The 25,099-nt window shown below is 46.5% G+C and overlaps 1 protein-coding gene across 2 annotated transcripts in view; it reads left to right on the forward strand.

The window, feature by feature from the left end:
- LOC106571159 (protein eva-1 homolog A) overlaps positions 1-25,099 on the forward strand; it is a 171,003-nt gene that overhangs the window by 104,587 nt on the left and 41,317 nt on the right. The window contains exon 1 of one of the 2 annotated variants that reach the window (XM_045695589.1): positions 645-1,455. The exons of the other annotated variant lie outside the window; for it this stretch is intronic. The gene's annotated coding sequence lies outside the window, so the exon portion shown is untranslated. Of the gene's footprint in view, positions 1-644; positions 1,456-25,099 lie in introns of those variants that run through there. 2 annotated transcript variants of the gene reach the window in all.

The following is a 25,099-nucleotide window of genomic DNA, read 5'->3' on the forward strand; positions in this document are numbered from 1 at the left end:
TGGTCTGGAAAGTCGGGGAAACTCTGGACATACAATAGAAGCCTAACACACTGAAATTATTCTTGCAATGCTCTAAGCAAGTTTACTCATTTTGTGTTCCTTAGTTTGTAGCTACATTCTGTGTTTACCTTCTTCCCAGGTAGCTGAGTGTAGTAAGTGACGTGCTTTCATTTTGTCTTCAGACACTAATCATTTCCAGTCAATAGCTGCTTTCAGTTTTCCTTCTGTGGTTGAGGAACAGAGAGAGAGAGAGAGAGGAGGAAACTGAGATGCACTCCCTAACCTCCTGCCAAATGTATGACCATATTAGAGACACATATTTCCCTCAGATTACACATACCCACAAAGAATATATGACATTTGAAAAGTCTTTATTCTTTTGGAACTTTTGTAAGTGTAATATTTACTGTTCATTTTTTGTTTATTTCACTTTTGTTTATTATCTATTTCACTTGCTTTGGCAATGTAAACATACGTTTCCCATGCCAATAAAGCCCTTCAATTGAATTGAAATTGAGAGAGAGAGAGAGAGAAGCAGAGTGAGAGAGAGACAGAGTGAGAGAGAGAGACAAGCAGAGAGAGAGAGGCAGAGAGAGAAGGAGGGGGAGAGAGAAAGAGAGACAAGCAGAGTGAGAGAGAGGCAGAGAGAGGAGAGGGAGAAAGGGGAAGAGCGAGAGAGAAATTCAATATACTTTAAAATGACTAAAACTGAATCTAAACTGCGTAGAAATTGTAATGGACCTACATTCATACAGTTTGTTAAATGTGTCCAGCTCACTAATTATCACTGAAATGAAAGCTAGACGCGATAGATAGAGACAGTGAGGAAGTAAACATTTTCAGTGCTGCCCTCCAGACCTCGTTGAAGACCGGGCAAAATGAGTTTGACACCCCTGGTGTAGGTGGACACCATATGCCCCATGCTCTCTCTCTCTCTTTCTGTTTTTCCCCCTCGCTCTTTCCCGCTGTCACATTCCACTGCTTGGAAGCCCGGGGTTTAATGTTCGCTGCCCACAAGAGGAGGAAGGAAGAAACAAGCTGAAAGAGTAGTAAGAGCAAGACAACAGATGAGTTCCACCTACTCTAGCCTTCCCTGGTCTACCTTTTCTCTTTCTCTCCTTCTCTCTTTCTCTCCCTTTCTCTCCGGATCGGAAGGAGGAAAAAAACTCTGTCCAAAGTATTTTTGGTTTAAGGGGAGGGAGTAGTTGCATTGCAAAGGAGCGTACCTTCTTAAATGCGTAATACTTTATTTTTTATTTCTCCATCTCCCCTTTTTTTGGATGCGCGTTTTATTTATTTTGGAACCCGCTGTGGAGTAGTACTCACGTGAGCGCTTGTTTTTACGGTGCCTCTGGCAGACCCCAGCCGTGCTCTCAGGGAGGGCAGACACACTCTCTCTCTCACTCACTCGAAAGCAGAGACAGAGTTACTACCTGGACTCCGGACGATGTGTGTGTAAGTGTCACTTTTTTCTCTCCCTCTGTTGCTAGAACAGTGAAGCATGTTACTTTGTGCTGGTTTAAATACTGCCCATAGCTTCAGTTTTACATTAACTTGCATTTTGTGGTTCTCTTTCAGTTGAATAAGGCACACTTCTTGTAGGCTACAGTACAGTGTGATGGTACTGATAGCAGTCATATAGGCTACAGCACAGTTTATATAGGCTACATTACAGTTTATACAGGCTACATTACAGTTTATATAGGCTACAGCACAGTTTATATAGGCTACAGTACTGTGTGACGGTACTGATAGATACATTTTTGTCTCACTTCTTTCTCTCAAGAGGAGAACTCAGTATTCTCTCTTCTTGTTGTATGTTATTGCTAACTTAGAGCGCAGTATCATGTTATTGCTCACTGAAGGCTCAGTATCATGTTATTGCTAACTGAAGGCTCAGTATCATGTTATTGCTAACTTAGAGCTCAGTGTCATGTTATTGCTAACTGAAGGCTCAGTATCATGTTATTGCTAACTGAAGGCTTTGTATCATGTTATTGCTAACTTAGAGCTCAGTATCATGTTATTGCTCACTGAAGGCTCAGTATCATGTTATTGCTAACTTAGAGCTCAGTATCATGTTATTGCTAACTGAAGGCTTTGTATCATGTTATTGCTAACTTAGAGCTCAGTATCATGTTATTGCTCACTGAAGGCTCAGTATCATGTTATTGCTAACTTAGAGCTCAGTATCATGTTATTGCTCACTGAAGGCTCAGTATCATGTTATTGCTAACTTAGAGCTCAGTATCATGTTATTGCTAACTGAAGGCTCAGTATCATGTTATTAATAACTGAAGGCTCAGTATCATGTTATTGCTAACTGAAGGTTCAGTATCATGTTATTGCTAAGTTAGCAATAACATGATACTGAGCCTTCAGTTAGCAATAACATGATACTGAGCCTTCAGTTAGCAATAACATGATACTGAGCCTTCAGTGAGTAATAACATGATACTGAGCTCTAAGTTAGCAATAACATGATACTGAGCCTTCAGTTAGCAATAACATGATACTGAGCCTTCAGTGAGCAATAACATGATACTTAGCCTTCAGTTAGCAATAACATGATACTGAGCCTTCAGTGAGTAATAACATGATACTGTGCCTTCAGTTAACAATAACATGATACTGAACTCTAACTGAAGGCTCAGTGTCACGTTATTGCTAACTGAAGGCTCAGTATCTTGTTATTGCTCACTTAGAGCTCAGAATTGTTTCACTTGTTACTTCATTTACATTACATCTTAGTCATTTAGCAGACGCTCTTATCCAGAGCGACTTACAGGAGTGAATGCATACATTTCATACATTTTTTTTCTCCGTACTGGTCCCCCATGGGAATCGAACCCACAACCCTGGCGTTGCAAACACCATGCTCTACCAACTGAGCTACACGGGATTAACTAGCTTCAGTATGGAATAATGCTTGTTATTGCTCACTGGGAGCTCATTATAAAATCTGTCATGTTATAGACAGGTTGATTATTTAGCAACAAAACCGAGGCGTGTTCAACTATGGGGCTAAACAGACGAGGTTGGCATAGATTGTTGACAACATGTAAACTATCTTTTATCATAATCTTTTTTGAAAACATAAATACATTTGCATAATGAGCACTTGTCTCTCAAAGACATCGTTACAGTTGTTGGTTAGCTAGCTAGCAATTTTTTTGCCATATTAGCATTGACATGAAATCAGTCAAAACACAAACAAAAGTAAAGACATGGTATCAAAAAACGAGTCAATTATGATTCCCCATATGGCAGTTTCTTGTCATTCTTGCTAGCAATCTGGCCATCCTGAATCACAACAGGCTGACTTCTACTCCATTGATGCGCGCACATTGTTTTCATGACGTTGTCAGCTAGCCCGTCATTGAAGGTTCAGTATTGAATCTCTCATGTTATTCCTCATTAGGAGCTCAGTATAGCTCACTGGTGATGAAGCCAGCCGTCGGCACTCGTCTCTGGGGGGATTCCTATGGGAAATGAAGGGACAAGTGTTCAGTGTCAGACTAGCAGTGAGAGATTTACAGGCTGGAAGTGAGTGGATTAAGACTTCGACAGCGAACCAAGACTGAGACATGGTGAGCCTGTGTAGACAGATGAGAGAAATTCAGCAACAACAGCAAGAGACAGCTGCCATCCTAAAATACTGCATATGGCATGTGTTGGCGGTGCTTATTTGCGAGCCGGTCGGACTTCAGTTGTTTGTGTATGAGAGAGAGTAAATGAAAGAGAGAGAATGACAATGGAAGAGAAATTGGATTGTGGATTGTGACAGAGACCGAAACACAGAGAGGTAGACTAGAGAGAGGTGAGAGCATGGGAACAGTCTCTCCCTTGGCCATAGATGGTCAGTATGGGTAGTAATGAGGTGCTGGTCGTATTGAGCAGGCTCCACTGGCTCCATTATTGAACCAGGCTGGCATTTTATTATATCCCCACAGAGCGGGCTCTGTCTGTCTGTCTGTCTGTCTGTCTGTCTGTCTGTCTGTCTTGTCTGGATGGATGGTGTTTAAGGAAGTGGTGGCCTGGTGTCTAGCTGTCTGTCTGTCTGTCTGTCTGTCTGGATGGTGTTTAAGGAAGTGGTGGCCTGGTGTCTAGCTGTCTGCCTTTGAATGGACCTGAATGGCTGGCTAGATGACTGGATGGATGGATGACTGGCTGGCTGTCTGGATGGATGGTTGGCTGTCTGGATGGTTGGCTAGCTGGCTGTCTGTCTGGCTGTCTGCCATTTTGCACCAGAAGAGTGAGTGACCACCTGTTAGCATGAAGTTAATACACTGTTGTTATAATGTACTTCTATCATGATAGATTCCCATGTTGCACTTATCAAACTAAACTTAACTCGGCTTGATGATGTTTGCTGCTCTGTGCATGGTTAGTGTTTACCCCTCATGGGTGTTCTCCTTCTAATTGAATGTGTTTATTTTGAGAATACTCTGCCTCAGCGTGGGTCCACGGTGACCACGACCGCAGGGAGGATGCTTAACCACTCAACCTCCCATGCACACTTTCACAGTCATAAGCTAGGAGCGTGCCACCAGCTGCTTCAGTTCAGACATTTAGACCAGACAATGAACTAGGAGCGTGCCACCAGCTGCTTCAGTTCAGACACTTAGACCAGACAATGAACTAGGAGCGTGCCACCAGCTGCTTCAGTTCAGACACTTAGACCAGACAATGAACTAGGAGCGTGCCACCAGCTGCTTCAGTTCAGACACTTAGACCAGACAATGAACTAGGAGCGTGCCACCAGCTGCTTCAGTTCAGACACTTAGACCAGACAATGAACTAGGAGCGTGCCACCAGCTGCTTCAGTTCAGACAATGGAGGTGGGGTACTCCCATTCCCCTACCCCCTCTCAGTGTTATACCCCTACCCCCCTCAGTGTTATACCCCTACCCCCCTCAGTGTTATACCCCTACCCCCCTCTCAGTGTTATACCCCTCCCCCCCTCTGTGTTATACCCCTACCCCCCTCTCAGTGTTATAACCCTCTGTGTTATAACCCTCTCAGTGTTATACACCTACCCCCCCTCTCAGTGTTAATTCCCTACCCCTCTGTGTTATACCCTTTCCCCCCTCTCAGTGTTATACCCCTACCCCCCTCTCAGTGTTATACCCCTACCCCCCTCTGTGTTATACCCCTACCCCCCTCTCAGTGTTATAACCCTCTATGTTATAACCCTCTCAGTGTTATACACCTACCCCCCTCTCAGTGTTATACCCCCCTCAGTGTTATACCCCTACCCCCTTTCAGTGTTATTCCCTACCCCCATCTAGTGTTATACCCCTACCCCTTCTCAGTGTTATACCCTTACCCCCTCTCAGTGTTATATCCCTACCCCCATCTGTCTTATACCCCTACCCCCTCTGTGTTATATCCCTGCCCCTTCTCAGTGTTATACCCCTACCCCCCCTCTCAGTGTTATACCCCTACCGCCTTCTCAGTGTTATACCCCAACCCCTCTGTGTTATATTTCCCTACCCCCTTTCAGTGTTATATCCCTACCCCCCATCTGTGTTATACCCCTACCCCTTCTCAGTGTTATACCCCTACCCCCCCTCTCAGTGTTATACCCCTACCCCCCTCTCAGTGTTATACCCCTACCCCTTCTCAGTGTTATACCCCTACCCCCCTCTCAGTGTTATACCCCTACCCCTTCTCAGTGTTATACCCCTACCCCATCTGTGTTATACCCCTACCCCCTTTCAGTGTTATATCCCTACCCCCCATCTGTGTTATACCCCTACCCCTTCTCAGTGTTATACCCCTACCCCCTCTCAGTGTTATATCCCTACCCCCCATCTGTGTTATACCCCTACCCCTTCTCAGTGTTATACCCCTACCCCCCCTCTCAGTGTTATATCCCTACCCCCCATCTGTGTTATACCCCTACCCCTTCTCAGTGTTATACCCCTACCCCCTTTCAGTGTTATACCCCTACCCCCTTTCAGTGTTATATCCCTACCCCCCATCTGTGTTATACCCCTACCCCTTCTCAGTGTTATACCCCTACCCCCTTTCAGTGTTATACCCCTACCCCCATCTGTGTTATACCCCTACCCCTTCTCAGTGTTATACCCCTACCCCCCCTCTCAGTGTTATACCCCTACCCCCCTCTCAGTGTTATACCCCTACCCCCTCTCAGTGTTATACCCCTACCCCCCTCTCAGTGTTATACCCCTACCCCCACTACCTTCTTTCATATTGAGTCCATACTTCCACTCTTCTACCTCATGGGGCTACCCTAGCTCCCTACCACTGGTCTCCCCCTCCCCATTCCTCATCCTACCTCCTTACTCCCACTCACCTACATACACTATATATACAAAAGTATGTAGACACCCCATCAAATGATTGGATTTCCCCATTTCAGCCACACCCGTTGCTGACAGGTGTATAAAATCGAGCACACAGCCATGTAATCTCCATAGACAAACATTGTCAGTAGAGTGGCCTTACTGAGGAGCTCGGTGACTTTCAACGTGGCACCGTCATAGGATGTCTGTCAGGCGGCTCAAGGATGCAGGAGGGGTGAAGTCAAGCGCAGGAGACACAAGTCCGTGAACACACGTTTAATAAGTATCCACACTTGTCCAAAACAGGTAGGGCAGGGCGACAATACAAAATGCCCATAAACAGCCCGAACACAGTGCAGGGACGCAGCCCAAAACACTCTGCATAAAACACACAGGCAGAGGAAAAACACCCCAGACTAACGTCCTGATGCAAAATAATCACACACAAAAAACAAACCTACACAGAAAGACTAAATAACCCCCCCACTAATGAACTAATACAAAACAGGTGTGTACCTAACCTAGACCTAACCAACAGAAAATGAAACAGAGGATCGGTGGCAGCTAGTAGGCTGGCGACGACGACCGCCGAGCGCCACCCGGGCGAGGAGGGGCGCCACCTTCCGTCGATGTTGTGATAATGTCACCTTTCCAGCAAGTCAGTTCGTCAAATTTCTGCCCTGGAACTTTGGAAACGTCTAGGTGCAACAACGTTTGAGCCGTGAAGTGGTAGGCCACACAAGCTCACAGAACGGGACCACCTAGTGCTGAAAGTGTAGTGTGTAAAAATTCACTGTCCTCTGTTGCAAAACTCACTACTGAGTTCCGAACTGCCTCTGGAGGGAACGTCAACACAATAACTAATCTGGGTTTGACTGATGCCAGGAGAATGCTACCTGCCCCAATGCATAGTGCCAACTGAAATCTTAACGTTACAGCATACAATGACATTCTGGACGATTCTGTGTTTCAGCAGTTTGGGGAAGGCCCTTTCCTGTTTCAGCATGACAATGCCTCCGTGCACAAAGCGAGGTCCATACAGAAATGGTTTGTCAAGATCGTTGTGGAAGAACTTGACTGGCCCGCACAGAGCCCTGACCTCAACTCCATCGAACACCTTTGGGATGAATTGGAATGCCGACTGCAAGCCAGGCCTAATCGCCCAAGATCAGTGCTCGACTGCACTAATGCTCTTGTGACTGAATGGGAGCAAGTCCCCGCAGCAATGTTCCAATATCTAGTGGAAAGCCTTCCCAAAATTTTGGAATGAGATGCTCAAAGCAGGTGTCCACATTCTTTTGGTCATGTAGTGTATCTTAGCCATGTCCCCTACTTCCTAGCTCTATTTCAGCTCTAACCCTTACCATACCTCTACTATATCCTTCCTCCATGATAGTGTTCCCACCCTCAGAATACCCCACATCTATGACCACTTTTAAACTCAAAACAGACTCTTTCCAAGGACTTATCCCCTGTTCACCTAGAACTACATAAACTTGCTGAAATGCAGATTCTTCATACTACTTCATACCCATACCTATTTTCCAGACTATAAGATTTGGTCTTGTGTGTCTTTCCTCCTGATTTGTGTTGTTGTCCAGGGTGGGTTCCAGGGTGGGTTCCAGGGTGGGGATTTGAGAATCTGGAGATTTTATAAAAGTTGTATATCTTCTAGTGAGGTGCTTTCCCTAACCCCTCTATCCCCCCTACTCCCTAACCCCTACTCCCTAACCCCTCTATCCCCCCTACTCCCTAACCCCTACTCCCTAACCCCTCTATCCCCCTACTCCCTAACCCCTACTCCCTAACCCCTCTATCCCCCCTACTCCCTAACCACTACTCCCTAACCCCTCTATCCCCCCTACTCCCTAACCCCTACTCCCTAACCCCTCTATCCCCCCTACTCCCTAACCCCTACTCCCTAACCCCTCTATCCCCCTACTCCCTAACCCCTACTCCCTAACCCCTCTATCCCCCCTACTCCCTAACACCTACTCCCTAACCCCTCTATCCCCCTACTCCCTAACCCCTACTCCCTAACCCCTCTATCCCCCCTACTCCCAACTCCCTAACCCCTACTCCCTAACCCATCTCTATCTCCCCTACTCCCTAACCCCTCTATCCACCCTGCTCCCTAACCCCTACTCCCTAACCCCTCTATCCCCCTGCTCCCTAACCCCTACTCCCTAACCCCTCTATCCCCCCTACTCCCTACTCCCTAACCCCTACTCCCTAACCCATCTCTATCCCCCCTACTCCCTAACCCTCTATCCCCCCTACTCCCTAACCCATCTCTATCCCCCCTACTCCCTAACCCCTCTCTATCCCCCCTACTCCCTAACCCCTACTCCCTAACCCCTCTATCCCCCTACTCCCTACTCCCTAACCCCTCTAACCCCCCTACTCCCTAACCCCTACTCCCTAACCCCTCTATCCCCCCTACTCCCTAACCCCTACTCCCTAACCCATCTCTATCCCCCTACTCCCTAACCCCTACTGCCTAAGCCCTCTAACCCCCTACTCTCTAACCCCTAACCCCTAACCCCTCTATCCCCCCTACTCCCTAACCCCTCTCTATCCCCCCTACTCCCTAACCCCTACTGCCTAAGCCCTCTAACCCCCCTACTCTCTAACCCCTAACCCCTAACCCCTCTATCCCCCCCTACTCCCTAACCCCTCTCTATCCCCCTACTCCCTAACCCCTCTATCCCCCTACTCCCTAACCCCTACTGCCTAAGCCCTCTAATCCCCCCTACTCCCTAACCCCTACTCCCTAACCCCTCTCTATCCCCCCTACACCCTAACTCCTACTCCCTAACCCCTCTCTATCCCTCCTACTCCCTAACCCCTACTCCCTAATCCCTAGCTCCCTAATCCCTCTATCCCCCCTACTCCCTAACCCCTAGCTCCCTAACCCCTAGCTCCCTAACCCCTCTAGCCCCCCTACTCCCTAACCCCTCTATCCCCCCTACTCCCTAACCCCCTACTCCCTAACTCCTACTCCCTAACCCCTCTCTATCCCCCTACTCCCTAACTCCTACTCCCTAACCCCTCTCTATCCCTCCTACTCCCTAACCCCTACTCCTAACCCCTCTATCCCCCCTACTCCCTAACTCCTACTCCCTAACCCCTCTCTATCCCTCCTACTCCCTAACCCCTACTCCTAACCCCTCTATCCCCCCTGCTCCCTAACCCCTAGCTCCCTAACCCCTCTATCCCCCTACTCCCTAACCCCTACTCCCTAACCCCTCTATCCCCCCTACTCCCTAACCCTACTCCCTAACCCCTAGCTCCCTAACCCCTCTATGCCTCCTACTCCCTAACCCCTAGCTCCCTAACCCCTCTCTATCCCCCCTACTCCCTAACCCCTAGCTCCCTAGCCCCTCTCTATCCCCCCCTACTCCCTAACCCCTCTATCCCCCTACTCCCTAACCCCTAGCTCCCTAACCCCTCTCTATCCCCCCAACTCCCTAACCCCTAGCTCCCTAAACCCTCTATATCCCCCCTACTCCCTAACCCCTAGCTCCCTAAACCCTCTCTATCCCCCCTAGCTCCCTAACCCCTCTCTATCCCCCTACTCCCTAACCCCTCTCTGTCCCCCCTAGCTCCCTAACCCCTCTACACCCTCTACTCCCTAACCCCTAGCTCCCTAACCCCTCTCTATCCCACCTACTCCCTAACCACCCTAGCTCCCTAACCCCTGGCTCCCTAAACCCTCTCTATACCCCCTAGCTCCCTAACCCCTGGTTCCCTAAACCCTCTGTTTCCACCCTAGTTTCCAAACCCCAAATATAAACTCACACAGATACACACACACACACACACACACACACACACACACACACACACACACACACACACACACACACACACACACACACACACTGAAGGCGGAGTGTGCTTCCAAGGGGCCTGTTTGGGTGGAACCTTGGAGGTTTGAGAGAGAAAATATATTTTGCTGGGCGGGGAGGTATTTTAAAGGGCAGAGTGTCTGGGGAATGAAGCCATTGAAGTGTGAGGTATTTTAAAGGGCAGAGTGTCTGGGGAATGAAGCCATTGAAGTGTGAGGTATTTTAAAGGGCAGAGTGTCTGGGGAATGAAGCCATTGAAGTGTGAGGTATTTTAAAGGGCAGAGTGTCTGGGGAATGAAGCCATTGAAGTGTGAGGTATTTTAAAGGGCAGAGTGTCTGGGGAATGAAGCCATTGAAGTGTGAGGTATTTTAAAGGGCAGAGTGTCTGGGGAATGAAGCCATTGAAGTGTGAGGTATTTTAAAGGGCAGAGTGTCTGGGGAATGAAGCCATTGAAGTGTAAGGTATTTTAAAGGGCAGAGTGTCTGGGGAATGAAGCCATTGAAGTGTGAGGTATTTTAAAGGGCAGAGTGTCTGGGGAATGAAGCCATTGAAGTGTGAGGTATTTTAAAGGGCAGAGTGTCTGGGGAATGATGCCATTGAAGTGTGAGGTATTTTAACTTCTATGGGCTAGCATTCCACCTGCGGGACACAGCCAGTGAAATATCAGGGCGGCAAATTCAAAAACAACAAAATGTCATAATTCAACTTTCTCAAACACACAACTATTTTACACCATTTTAAAGATACACTTCTCCTTGATGTAACCACATTGTCCGATTTCAAAAAGACTTTACAGCGAAAGCAAAACATTAGATTATGTTAGGAGAGTACATAGACAAAAATAATCACACAGCCATTTTCCAAGCAAGGACATGTGTCAATAAAACCCAAAACAGAGCTAAATGAAGCACTAACCTTTGACGATCTTCATCAGATGACACTCCTAGGACATTATGTTACACAATACATGTATGTTTTGTTCGATAAAGTTCATATTTATATCCAAAAACAGCATTTTACATTGACGCGTGATGTTCAGAAAATGTATTCCCACCAAAACGTCCGGTGAATGTGCACATCAATTTACAAAAATACTCATCATAAACATTGACAAAATATACAACAATTGTTTAAAGAATTATAGATAGACTACCCCTGGATGCAACCGCTGTGTCAGATTTTAAAATAGCTTTACGGAGAAAGCACATTTTTCAATATTCTGAGTACATAGCTCAGCCATCACAGTGAGCTATTCAGACACCCGCCAAGTTCGGGGCAACCTAAACTCAGAATTAGTATTAGAAATATTGTCTTACCTTTGCTGATCTTCGTCAGAATGCACTCCCAGGACTGCTACTTTGTAACGGGTGTCGTAAGGATTGGACCAAGGTGCAGCGGGAACGTGTATACTCATCTTCTTTATTAAATCAATAGAAGGAAAAACAAACAAATCACGTATACAAAACAACGAACGACACTAAACAGTCCTGTCAGGTGCACAGACACAAAACAGGAAACAACTACCCACAAACCCCCATAGCACAAACACCCCTATACATAGGACCTTCAATCAGAGGCAACGAGGAACAGCTGCCTCCAACTGAAGGTCAATCAACAAACCTTAAACATAGAAGTAGAAAAACTAGACTGAACATAGAAATACACTAACATAGAACATAGACCAAAAAACCCCGGAACACATAAAACAAACACCCCTCTTACATAAGTACATAGCCCAACAAACCCCGAACCACATAAAACAAACACCCCCTGCCACGTCCTGACCAAACTACAATAACAAATAACCCCTTTACTGGTCAGGACGTGACAGTACCCCCCCCCCCCCCCAAAAGTGCAGACCCCGGATGCACCTTAAACAAAACACAAAAATAAACCCAAAACAAAAATAATCCCAAACTGAAGGGAGGGTGGCCACCGTCACCGACGGTTCTTGTGCTACACCCCCCCCAACCCCCTACTCCGGAGGTGGCTCAGGCTCCGGCCTTACTCCCCAACCTACCCTGTCCACCCCTGCAAAATACTCATTAAACTTTACCCCTCCCGAAGTCTCTGGGCTGATGTGCGTTGCTGGAGACCTCGGGCTGATGCACGTCGCTGGAGACCTCGGGCTGAAAGGCGACTCTGGCTGCGCCGATTCCGGACTGTAGGGCGACTCTGGCTGCGCCGATTCCGGACTGTAGGGCGACTCTGGCTGCGCCGATTCCGGACTGTAGGGCAACTCTGGCTGCGCCAATTCCGGACTGTAGGGCGACTCTCGCTGCGCCGATTCCGGACTGTGGGCAGTCTCTATCGGCTCCGGACTGTGGGCCGTCTCTCTCGGCTCCGGACTGTGGGCCGTCTCTCTCGGCTCCGGACTGTGGGCCGTCTCTCTCGGCTCCGGACTGTGGGCCGTCTCTCTCGGCTCCGGACTGTGGGCCGTCTCTCTCGGTTCCGGACTGTGGGCCGTCTCTCTCGGCTCCGGACTGTGGGCCGTCTCTCTCGGCTCCGGACTGTGGGCCGTCTCTCTCGGCTCCGGACTGTGGGCCGTCTCTCTCGGTTCCGGACTGTGGGCCGTCTCTCTCGGTTCCGGACTGTGGGCCGTCTCTCTCGGTTCCGGACTGTGGGCCGTCTCTCTCGGCTCCGGACTGTGGGCCGTCTCTCTCGGTTCCGGACTGTGGGCCGTCTCTCTACGGGGCACTGTCGCCGGAAGCTCTGGACGGGGCACTGTCGCCGGACACTCTGGACGAGGCACTGTCGCCGGACACTCTGGACGAGGCACTGTCGCCGGACACTCTGGACGAGGCACTGTCGCCGGACACTCTGGACGAGGCACTGTCGCCGGACACTCTGAACGAGGCACTGTCGCCGGACACTCTGGACGAGGCACTGTCGCCAGACACTCTGGACGAGGCACTGTCGCCGGACACTCTGGACAGAGACTGCGCACTGAAGACCTGATGCGTGGAGCTGGCTTAGGAAGTGCCAGACTAGGGACACGCACCACAGGGCTAGTGCGAGGAGCAGGAGCAGGACGAGCTGGACTGGGCTGACGCACTGGAGGCCTAGTGTGTGGTGCTGGCTTTGGAGACGCCAGACTGGAGACACGCACCTCAGGGCTAGTGCGGGGAGCGGGAACAGGATACACTGGGCCGTGAAGGTGCACTGGCAGTCTCGAGCGCAGGACTGGCACCACCCTTACTGGCTGGGTGCCCGCTGCCCCCCGGCAAATGCAGGATGCTGGCACCGAGCATACCGGCCTGTGGATGCTCGGCCTCGACGCCTTGCGCATCACCCCATAGCACGGTGCCTGACCAATACCATGCTGCCTCTGGTAAGCACGGGGAGTTGGCTTAGGGCTCAACCCTGGCCCAGCCAAACTACCCGTATGCCCCCCCCCCCCACCCATTTTTTGGGGGGCTGCCTCTCAGGCTTCCATGCCAACCGTGTTCCAACAAAACACTCCCGGTCCTCTCCAGCCTTCCTCCATGGTCCCTCTCCGGCTAGGATCTCCTCCCAGGTCCACGACTCCCGATAGCTCTTCTCCAGCTCCTTACCCCGCTGCTTGGTCCGTTGGTGGTGGGTAGTTCTGTAACGGGTGTCGTAAGGATTGGACCAAGGTGCAGCGGGAACGTGTATACTCATCTTCTTTATTAAATCAAAAGAATGAAAAACAAACAAATCACATACACAAAACAACGAACGACACTAAACAGTCCTGTAAGGTGCACAGACACAAAACAGGAAACAACTACCCACAAACCCCCATAGCACAAACACCCCTATACATAGGACCTTCAATCAGAGGCAACGAGGAACAGCTGCCTCCAATTGAAGGTCAATCAACAAACCCTAAACATAGAAGTAGAAAAACTAGACTGAACATAGAAATACACTAACATAGAACATAGCCCAACAAACCCCGAACCACATAAAACAAACACCCCCTGCCACGTCCTGACCAAACTACAATAACAAATAACCCCTTTACTGGTCAGGACGTGACATACTTCCACAAGAAATGTTGTTTTTGTTTGAAATAATCCATATTTATGTACAAATACCTCCGTGCGTACAGCTCACTTATCCAAAGGCATAACGCGCGAGCGCGGATCGAGAGACGAAAAGTCAAAATGTTCCATTACCGTACTTAAAAGCATGTCAAACGCTATTTAAAATCACTCTTTATGGTATTTTTAACGTAAAATTGCGATAATATTCCAACCGGACAATAGCATATTCATTCAAGAAGAAAAAGAAGGAACGGCGTGCTTGCGTGACTGTGCATATCTAATTCCTTTGTTGCCAGGCAGACCACTCAGTAACTGAGCTCCTATTATCTGCCCAGTGACAGGAGAATGCTCAAACCACTTTCTGAAGGCTTTAGACAGCCAATGGAAGCCTTAGGAAGTGCAACGTCACGCCACAGACACTGTAGCTTCAATAGAGAATCAAAAGAAGAACTACAATTCTCAGACTTTCCACTTCCTGCTTGGATTTTTCTCAGGTTTTTGCCTGCCGTATGAGTTCTGTTATACTCACATACACCATTCAAACAGTTTTAGAAACTTCAGAGTGTTTTCTATCCAAATCTACTAATAATATGCATATTCTAGTTTCTGGGCCAGAGTAGTAACCTATTTAAATTGGATACGTTTTTCATCCGGCCGTGAAAATACTGCCCCCCTAGCCCAGACAGGTTAAAGGGCAGAGTGTCTGGGGAATGAAGCCATTGAAGTGTAAGGTATTTTAAAGGGCAGAGTGTCTGGGGAATGAAGCCATTGAAGTGTGAGGTATTTTAAAGGGCAGAGTGTCTGGGGAATGAAGCCATTGAAGTGTGAGGTATTTTAAAGGGCAGAGTGTCTGGGGAATGAAGCCATTGAAGTGTGAGGTATTTTAAAGGGCAGAGTGTCTGGGGAATGAAGCCATTGAAGTGTGAGGTATTTTAAAGGGCAGAGTGTCTGGGGAATGAAGCCATTGAAGTGTGAGGTATTTTAAAGGGCAGAGTGTCTGGGGAATGAAGCCATTGAAGTGTAAGGTATTTTAAAGGGCAGAGTGTCTGGGGAATGAAGCCATTGAAGTGTGAGGTATTGGGCAGAGTTGAAGTGTGAGGTATTTGTGCCATTGAAGTGTGCCATTGAAGTGTGCCATTGAAGTGTGAGGTATTTTAAAGGGCAGAGTGTCTGGGGAATGAAGCCATTCAGGTGTTTCTTTGGCAGCTTGCTCACATCTCCCAGTCCTGGGATCTAGTGTGTAGGACATGTATAGTCTGTGTGTGCGTGCGTGCGTGCGTGCGTGCGTGCGTGCGTGCGTGCGCGCGTGCGTTTGTGTGTCTGCGTGCAAGTTTGTGTGCACGCAAACTTGGCCCTTTGGCTTGCTTCACTGATCATTGTTCTAGTTAGACCAGACCACTGCACCACAGGGAGAGGAGAGAAAGGCCCTGTGTTCTAGCAAATACCGCATGTGTATATGTTTACATGTGGGAATGTATGTTATAGTGTCTTGTGTAGGTGTTTCTGTGTGTGCGTATGTTCATCTGATGGCATGCCACCAGTCATCAGTACATGGGGGTAAACCCAGTGTCAGGTATCGGGCTCAGCCTGCTGTATATCTGATCAGGCCTGGCAGTATATGGTGTGTTTTTACTGGCCCTTCTCTCTCTCCCTCTCTCTCCCTCTCCCTCCCTCTCTCTCCCTTCCTCCATCTCTCTCCACCGTTCCTCACCCTCATTAAACTACATTTGTTCTGAGAAGCGAGGGATCGCTGTGTGCCCAAAAACATGTGGAACAGGAGAGATAGAGAGAGGGGAGAACATAGAGAAAGAAAGAGGAGATACAGTCTAATACAATTTATTCTCCTCAGACTGTCAATAACGTGTGAAATCGTTTGAAAAATAAGTTGTTTAATCAAGTAATTAACTTCTCTAGGGCCGGCGGGACGAAATCGTCCCACCTACGTAACAGCCAGTGGAATCCTGTGGCGCATTATTCAAATACCTTAGAAATGCTATTACTTCAATTTCTCAAACATATGACTATTTTACACCATTTTAAAGACAAGACTCTCGTTAATCTAACCACACTGTCCGATTTCAAAAAGGCTTTACAACGAAAGCAAAACATTAGATTATGTCAGCAGAGTACCCAGCCAGAAATAATCAGACACCCATTTTTCAAGCTAGCATATAGTGTCACAAAAACCCAGAAGACAGCTAAATGCAGCACTAACCTTTGATGATCTTCATCAGATGACACACCTAGGACATTATGTTATACAATACATGCATGTTTTGTTCAATCAAGTTCATATTTATATCAAAAACCAGCTTTTTACATTAGCATGTGACGTTCAGAACTAGCATACCCACCGCAAACTTCCGATGAATTTACTAAATTACTCACGATAAACGTTCACAAAAAGCATAACAATTATTTTAAGAATTATAGATACAGAACTCCTCTATGCACTCGATATGTCCGATTTTAAAATAGCTTTTCGGTGAAAGCACATTTTGTAATATTCTAAGTAGATAGCCCGGCATCACAGGGCTAGCTATTTAGACACCCAGCAAGTTTAGCACTCACCAAAGTCAGATTTACTATAAGAAAAATGTTATTACCTTTGGTGTTCTTCGTCAGAATGCACTCCCAGGACTTCTACTTCAATAACAAATGTTGGTTCGGTCCCAAATAATCCATCGTTATATCCAAATAGCGGCGTTTTGTTCGTGCGTTCAAGACACTATCCGAAAGGGTAAAGAAGGGTGACGAGCATGGCGCATTTCGTGACAAAAAATGTTTAAATATTCCATTACCGTACTTCGAAGCATGTCAACCGCTGTTTAAAATCCATTTTTATGCCATTTTTCTCGTAAAAAAGCGATAATATTCCGACCGGGAATCTGCATTTAGGTAAACAGACGAAAGAAAATAAAGCATGGGGTCGACTCGGGCACGCGCCTAAGCCCATAGTACTCTGATCGGCCACTTGCCAAAAGCGATAATGTGTTTCAGCCAGAGGCTGCCTCGATATCATTCAGCTTTTTCCCGGGCTCTGAGAGCCTATGGGAGCCGTAGGAAGTGTCACGTTATAGCAAAGATCCTCAGTCTTCAATAAAAAGAGCCAAGATGAACAACAACTTGTCAGACAGGCCACTTCCCATATAGAATCCTCTCAGGTTTTTGCCTGCCATATGAGTTCTGTTATACTCACAGACACCATTCAAACAGTTTTAGAAACTTTAGGGTGTTTTCTATCCAAAGCCAATAATTATATGCATATTCTAGTTACTGGGCAGGAGTAGTAACAAGATTAAGTCGGGTACGTTTTTTATCCGGCCGTGTCAATACTGTGTGTGTGTGTGTGTGTGTGTGTGTGTGTGTGTGTGTGTGTGTGTGTGTGTGTGTGTGTGTGTGTGTGTTGTTCATTTGTTTTCGTGTTTGTGCGATGACGTTTCAATGTAAGTACATTTATTGGGTTGTCGCTGTAGTGAAAATGGGGTTGCACACACACACACACACACACACACACACACACACACACACACACACACACACTGTACGTACTGTAAACATGTGTATTGCATTGCTGTAGCCAGTTTATCGCTCCCATATTTCAGGGTGTTCTGAATGAAGCATTACATCTCTGCAGAGTTTACAACCCGGGGTGTTCTGAATGAAGCATTACATCTCTGCAGAGTTTACAACCCGGGGTGTTCTGAATGAAGCATTACATCTCTGCAGAGTTTACAACCCGGGGTGTTCTGAATGAAGCATTACATCTCTGCAGAGTTTACAACCCGGGGTGTTCTGAATGAAGCATTACATCTCTGCAGAGTTTACAACCCGGGGTGTTCTGAATGAAGCATTACATCTCTGCAGAGTTTATAACCCGGGGTGTTCTGAATGAAGCATTACATCTCTGCAGAGTTTACAACCCGAGGTGTTCTGAATGAAGCATTACATCTCTGCAGAGTTTATAACCCGGGGTGTTCTGAATGAAGCATTACATCTCTGCAGAGTTTACAACCCGGGGTGTTCTGAATGAAGCATTACATCTCTGCAGAGTTTATAACCCGGGGTGTTCTGAATGAAGCATTACATCTCTACAGAGTTTACAACCCGGGGTGTTCTGAATGAAGCATTACATCTCTGCAGACTTTACAACCCGAGGTGTTCTGAATGAAGCATTACATCTCTGCAGAGTTTATAACCCGGGGTGTTCTGAATGAAGCATTACATCTCTGCAGAGTTTACAACCCGGGGTGTTCTGAATGAAGCATTACATCTCTGCAGTCACTAGTTTGGCCCTCGGCGTGTCTACAATATCAGATGGTTGTTGTTGGTTTAGAGAGGAACACCAAGGTTGTGTTCATTAGCCACCAAATGGAATAAAATGGACTGAAACTGGGAGGAACTACCTGGACTCATCCCATAAGAAATGTTTGCTTTCGTTTTCTGTTGCAAAATGTTTTACTACAGTGCGTTCTAATGAATACACCCATGAAATGCCGTCAATGCGTACTTTACATAGGCTCAACCATATAAATATAATTCCTAGAAGGTACACACCCCTCCACACACCACTGTAATTTGACTGGTTCACTCATGGGCACACTCAATATGGCTGCCAGTCAATCTATTTCTATGGGCTCAAAATACTGTGTCATTGTCACACCAATTAATGACAGAGGAGTTGGCAACACGGCACAAACACGTGGGACCAGGCTAGTGAAGAGTTGTGTGTACCATTGGTCAGAAGAAGCAGATCCCAACAAAAATACCAGCTCTGTTCCAAATTACACCCTATTCCCTATATAATGTGCTACTTTTGACCAGGGCCCATAGGGAAACCAATAGGGATCGAGTCAAAAGCAGTGCACTGTAAAGGGAATAGGGTGCCACTTGGGACGAACATAATGTAATGTATTAGTCTGGAAGTTCTCGTGAGACACAACAACAGACCTTACTGTACACACTGCTGGTGTGGTGTGATATTAGTGTTAACCCTGTGGTGTAATAAACAGTGTTAACCCTGTGGTGTGATATTACTGTTAACCCTGTGGTGTGATAGATAGTGTTAACCATGTGATGTGATAAACAGTGTTAACCCTGTGGTGTGTTAGATAGTGTTAACCCTGTGGTGTGATAGACAGTGTTAACCCTGTGGTGTGATAGATAGTGTTAAACCCTGTGGTGTGATAGATAATGTTAACCCTGTGGTGTGATAGATAGTGTTAAACCCTGTGGTGTGATAGATAGTGTTAACCCCTGTGGTGTGATAGACAGTGTTAACCCTGTGGTGTGATAGATAGTGTTAAACCCTGTGGTGTGATAGATAGTGCTAAACCCTGTGGTGTGATAGATAATGTTAACCCTGTGGTGTGATAGACAGTGTTAACCCCTGTGGTGTGATAGACAGTGTTAACCCTGTGGTGTGATAGATAGTGTTAACCCTGTGGTGTGATAGATAGTGTTAACCCTGTGGTGTGATAGACAGTGTTAACCATGTGGTGTGATAGACAGTGTTAACCCTGTGGTGTGATAGACAGTGTTAACCCTGTGGTGTGATAGATAGTGTTAACCCTGTGGTGTGATAGATAGTGTTAACCCTGTGGTGTGATAGACAGTGTTTAACCCTGTGGTGTGATAGATAGTGCTAAACCCTGTGGTGTGATAGATAGTGTTAACCCTGTGGTGTGATAGACAGTGTTAACCCCTGTGGTGTGATAGATAGTGTTAACCCTGTGGTGTGATAGACAGTGTTAACCCCTGTGGTGTGATAGACAGTGTTAACCCCTGTGGTGTGATAGATAGTGTTAACCCTGTGGTGTGATAGATAATGTTAACCCTGTGGTGTGATAGATAATGTTAACCCTGTGGTGTGATATATAGTGTTAACCCTGTGGTGTGATAGATAGTGTTAACCCTGTGGTGTGATAGATAGTGTTAACCCTGTGGTGTGATAGATAGTGTTAACCCTGTGGTGTGATAGACAGTGTTAACCCCTGTGGTGTGATAGACAGTGTTAACCCCTGTGGTGTGATAGATAGTGTTAACCCTGTGGTGTGATAGATAATGTTAACCCTGTGGTGTGATAGATAATGTTAACCCTGTGGTGTGATATATAGTGTTAACCCTGTGGTGTGATAGATAGTGTTAACCCTGTGGTGAAATAGTGTTAAACCCTCTCTCTCCTCCTCCTTCACTCTCGTTGGATATCAAACTGTGCTGTACTGTCAAAGGGTGTCTCCTGTAGACCTGAAATAGTTCTGTGGGGCCCGTCCCAGGCTATGGTTAGAATGGTGTTATTTAAAGATCCTTCAACGAGCCTCCGCTACTCTGATCTAAAGCCAGTAACCCAACTGAGCCAAGCCTCCAAACGCCAATGTGTCGGAAGAAGAGGGGGAGGGAAGAAGGGAGCGAGGCATTCTCCCTGTCCTTCTTTGGCCTGGCTTTTTTCCTTCCTTTCGCCCGGGGCCATCTGTTTCCTGTCTGGTAATGCAACTCCCTCCCCCAGCGTCCAATCGGGTGCTGCCATTGCCGGACCTCAGTGAAACCATGATGATGCAATGCATGATTGGAATTGATCGTAATAGGTCTGGAGGTATATATGTATGTACTCATTCAGGTATTTTTTGTCTGAATGAAGGTATATTAAATGTCTATGTGCTGCCTGGAACATATGATGTCTTGTGTTAAGGCCAGGAGGTTTTCGTGATACTGTAGACCTGGTCAGAAAAAACTCCTGGCCTTATACTCAAGTGATGCCCAATGACATGGATACTGTGATGACCTATGACAGGGATACTGTGATGACCTATGACATGGATACTGTGATGACCTATGACATGGATACTGTGATGACCTATGACAGGGATACTGTGATGACCTATGACATGGATACTGTGATGACCTATGACAGGGATACTGTGATGATTTATGACAGGGATATTGTGATGACCTATGACAGGGATACTGTGATGATCTATGACAGGGATACTGTCATGACCTATGACAGGGATACTGTGATGACCTATGACATGGATACTGTGATAACCTATGACAGGGATACTGTGATGATCTATGACAGGGATACTGTGATGACCTATGACAGGGATACTGTCATAACCTATGACAGGGATACTGTGATGATCTATGACAAGGATACTGTCATGACCTATGACAGGGATACTGTGATGACCTATGACAAGGATACTGTCATGATCTATGACAGGGATACTGTGATGACCTATGACATGGATACTGTGATGATCTATGACAGGGATACTGTGATGACCTATGACAGGGATACTGTGATGACCTATGACATGGATACTGTGATGACCTATGACATGGATACTGTGATGACCTATGACAGGGATACTGTGATGATTTATGACAGGGATATTGTGATGACCTATGACAGGGATACTGTGATGACCTATGACAGGGATACTGTGATAACCTATGACAGGGATACTCCAATCTGGACCTCAAGTCCAGTTACACTTAAAATGTTCATATTTACCTGGTAGTTAATTGCACTCACCTGGTGGACTCACCGAGGACCGGGTTTGGGAAACACTGGGGCTATTTATCTCTGTCTATCACTATGTTTACCAGTGCCACTCCCCCACCGCGGGTCATTAAAAAACCGACAGTATTGGGTCGGAGCCTCTCATTTTGTCTTGGAGTGTGTCTCTGTCTTTCTCTGTCTTTATCCGTCTTTATCTCTATTTCTCTCTCTCTCTCTCTCTCTCTCTCTCTCTCTCTCTCTCTCTCTGTGTGTCCCTCAACCCTCTCCCCACCCTCGTTCTGGTTTTCTCCCCTTCTGTCTGACTCTCTCTCTATCTCTCCAATTCCTTCTGCGTCTCTCCCATAGATAGATACTGTAATAAATATAACCCCATACTCCCTCCCTCGCTCTCTCCCTTTCCCTGTCCCTCCCTCTCACTGTCCCTGAAAGGGTTTTCCAGCCCAGACCCACACTGGGGAGCACTCATCTCCCTCTACTCCATATTGGTTTTTCATTGCTGTGTATAATGGAGTCCGTCAGCTGTAAGCCAAAGCCAGATCTCCACTGTGTATTTGTTTAGTGAGTCCAGGCCTTTCTGGATGGCACCCAAATGGCACCCTATTCCCTACATAGTGCGCTGCATTTAAACAGAGTCCTGTGGATTCATCCATAGGCCCTGGTCAAAAGTAACGCGCTATATAGAGAATAGGGTGCCATTTGAGATGTATTTTCTATCTGTTAGCCTAGCGCAGCCAGCCAAAGACCTCAGATGTTGCTAGTCTACTTTTAGCACAGCAGTGCTAGCCAACGTCTGGACACATATACAGTGTACCCTGCTGTTAGTTATATTGCTAGCTAGCCAAAGCTAATCAGTGTGCTGATGTTGGAGTAGCAATGCCAGCTGTTGCCCAAGCTAGCTTCCTGAAATAACTATTAGCATAGCCATTTGTAGCCAGAGCTAAAGCACTACTTAGTGTAGCATTAGTCTAACTAGAAAAACGTCTACAATGTGGATATGCCATAAAACGACAACCTTTTGAAGGTTGTGGTTGTTAGCAAAATAGTGTAGGAGTGGTATCTGTTCCTGGATTTAAACAACTTTTGCTAACGTGGCTGAACAGTTGCGGAGAAACAATTCACTCACATTTTAACATTTATCTAGCTACCATAACATTACTTCATCATGCCTCCAATTCCAACAATGTTGAATAGCCTCCGTTTTGCTTCTTTCTGATGGCTCGTGCCCAGTGCTTGACTTGGGATGATAGATATTTAATATTTTTTACAAGTCGGTACATTAGACTATGTTCACCGAAATTGACAAATGACTGAAAGGCTGTATTTGGCGATGTGACTAATAACATTTGATTTGATTTGACATGATGCTACAGAGACCTTTGATTAGTCTCTGTTAAGGGTTCATAAACATATTCCATGACTTCTCCATTAGAACCACATTTTGACTATTATTCTAGACTACGTGAAAATGGAACCATTATTGACACTGGAAGGCTGCTGTGTCTGATCCCATGTAGGCCTACCATCTCCTGCCGTTGTGCCGTTGATCAAGGCACTTTAACCCCCACAAAGTAAAACGGCACCGTTATTTCACATGTTGTTCAACCCTCCATCTGGAGAGCTCCTGGGTGTGCAGCCTTGGCTTTTGATCCAGCCTTGGCTTAAATATTCATCTTTCAGGGGAGGTCTATGCAAAACAAGCTATCAATGAGGCTGTCTTAGAATATGTTTAACATTGTGGTAATTACATCGCTATGGTTTAAAAGAGGGGAATCACAGCTTTCCACCGGGAGAGATTTATTTAGGCTACGGTGCCGGTGGAAAGACGACAGTTGGCTATAGTTAACTAGCGGGATAACTGCTACAAGTTCTGTTTTGAATTGGCTATCTGTCTGTCATTATTTTATACCTGCTGCTGACATGTCACACTATCTGTCCTCTGGGAATGGCCAACTGGCACACATGGAGCATACACAGACACCCACTGAAGGGTCATTTTGATAATGTCTGATATGTTGATTTTTAAGTGATTGATCATATTTAGAAGTGTGCCTTCATATGAATTACATTAACAACAAATGAAACTACTTTCCATGACTTTTCATGACCTCACAAACCCTCATTTGACAACTTGGAACAGCGCATCATGTGCATTTAGCGATAGGCTAGTTTGTTTTATAGAGGAGCGGGTACGCCATTCCCCAGAAATTAGAAGTGGCTTTACGGCGCTCCGGACAGCTTCCGGCCCAAGTCAAACACTGGTGATACCTTAGTCAGAAGTCGATGCTGAATGTGTGGGTGGTCGTCGTCCTTGACTTCAGCGGATCTCTTATTGTGCCTCAACCTGATTTTCCACATTGGAATGTTCCTCAACCCTATAACAGCCATTGCCCTCCCATAGGGTCACATCACTCCCAGTCCATCAGAGGGGTGGATGTAAGATGGATGCCCATACTTACAGTGGCTTGCGAAAGTATTCACCCCCTTGGCATGTTTCCTATTTTGTTGCCTTACAACCTGGAATTAAAATAGATTTTGGGGGGTGTTTATCATTTGATTTACACAACATGCCTACCACTTCGAAGATGCAAAAACAGAACTTGAGCGTGCATAACTATTCACCCCCCCCCCCAAAGTCAATGCTTTGTAGAGCCACCTTTTTCAGCAGTTACAGCTGCAAGTCTCTTGGGGTACGTCTCTATAAGCTTGGCACATCTAGCCACTGGGATTTTTGCCCATTCTTCAAGGCAAAACTGCTCCAGCTCCTTCAAGTTGGATGGGTTCCGCTGGTGTACAGCAATCTTTAAGTCATACCACAGATTCTCAATTGGTTTGATGTCTGGGCTTTGACTAGGCCATTCCAAGACATTTAAATGTTTCCCCTTAAACCACTCAAGTGATGCTTTAGCAGTATGCTTAGGGTCATTGTCCTGCTGGAAGGTGAATCTCCATCCCAGTCTCAATCTCTGGAAGACTGGAACAGGTTTCCCTTAAGAATTTCCCTGTATTTAGCGCCATCCATCATTCCTTCAATTCTGACCAGTTTTCCAGTCTCTACCGATGGAAAAACATCCCCACAGCATGATGCTGCCACCACTATGCTTCACTGTGGGGATGGTGTTCTCGGGGTGATGAGAGGTGTTGGGTTTGCACCAGACATAGCGTTTTCCTTGATGGCCAAAAAGCTCAATTTTAATCTCATCTGACCAGAGTACCTTCTTCCATATGGGGAGTCTCCCGTATGCCTTTTGGTGAACACCAAACGTGTTTGCCTATTTTTTTCTTTAAGCAATGGATTTTTCCTGGCCACTCTTCTGTAAAGCCCAGCTCTGTGGAGTGTACGGCTTAAAGTGGTCCTATGGACAGATACTCCAATCTCCGCTGTGGAGCTTCACAGCTCCTTC

This window comes from Salmo salar, chromosome ssa15 (assembly GCF_905237065.1).
Source record: "Salmo salar chromosome ssa15, Ssal_v3.1, whole genome shotgun sequence".
Lineage (NCBI taxonomy): Eukaryota > Metazoa > Chordata > Actinopteri > Salmoniformes > Salmonidae > Salmo > Salmo salar.